This window comes from Montipora foliosa, chromosome 13 (genome assembly GCF_036669935.1).
Source record: "Montipora foliosa isolate CH-2021 chromosome 13, ASM3666993v2, whole genome shotgun sequence".
In the NCBI taxonomy this organism is placed as follows: domain Eukaryota; kingdom Metazoa; phylum Cnidaria; class Anthozoa; order Scleractinia; family Acroporidae; genus Montipora; species Montipora foliosa.
In genome coordinates this window covers 31,164,335-31,165,654 of record NC_090881.1, presented here as the reverse complement: position 1 = coordinate 31,165,654, position 1,320 = coordinate 31,164,335, and positions in this window count along the sequence as shown.

The window sequence follows — 1,320 nt, the reverse complement described above, 5'->3', positions numbered from 1 at the left end:
ACACTTAAAAACCAGTAAGACATAGGCACACAACAGTATGTACAAATGCTAAGACACAGGCACATAAGAGGACATACAAACATTAAGACATAGGCACACAACAGTATGTACAAATGCTAAGACATAGGCGCATAAAAGGACATACAAACACTAAGACATAGGCACAGAAGAGTACAAACAAACACTCAAGCGTGGTTTTCACTGGGAATGCAAGCACAAGGTCAAGCATAAGAGCACTTATTTCACCGTGAAAACGGAGTTGATGCAAGCATAAGCACAAGGGCAAGCACTCGCACAAGGATCAAAAAATTTCCTGTGAAAATCAAATGCAGCATAAGCACAACGAAATTTGCTACATCTGGCCAGTTAAAGCACGCGTTCCAGATTCCCTGCAAATTGGTGGATGCAGGGTTGATTTTGATGCTTATGTCGACGTTCATTTTCACTAGCAGAAGCTACTAAATATTATTATAATATAAATGCAATGCCATGGGCTTGTGCTTGCATCGCTAGTGAAAACCAAGCTTTAGATATAGGAACACAAAAGTACATATATTAAACACTACGACACAGGCTTTAAATACTGCGAGATTGTGCAACAGTATAATCACGTGAAAGCCAGTAGAGAACTCCGCTTATTCTCCTGACAGTTTCGTTTCTTTGTTTTTCACTTTCACGTGATTATACTGTTGCACAATCTCGCAGTATTTAAATTCTGCTACTTGTATCCCGCCTTAGTCCGAAGATGATATAGATTTATATCGAAATATTACAAGCACATAACATCGTTTCCTTGCATTTGTTGTCTATCAAGTTTAGTCACAATGCAATTACTCGGTATAGCATTTATTCTTTATTTAGAGTAAAAGGGACAGTCGGAATAATGCCTTCCGTTGGGGGGGGGGGGGGGGAGGGTGCAGTGCGGTGCGAATGTCCCAATACGCAGAAGCAAACAACAATAGATCGTGACATTCTTTAAAGGGCACAACATGGGCTAAGGGTTACAAAAACTAGCAAAAGTTTCTTTACTTGTTCTGTGTGCAACAACTACATTCCCTGCGTTCTTTAGAAACACTATAGCAACGAGGACATCTAATTGGGGTCGATAGGTATCTGTTTACATTTTCGTCTTTTGTAATATCAGTTCGAATTCACAGTGCTCGTAGACTCTGGGCAATATTTTTTATGTTAAAGGGAACCTCCACTCCAACAATATTTGCAATCAAATTTGCTCGACTTCTTTTTTAAAAAAAGTGGTAATCAGAAGAAAAGCTTGTTTTCACTTAAGATTTCCACGGTGCCGCCATCTTCAATAATTGT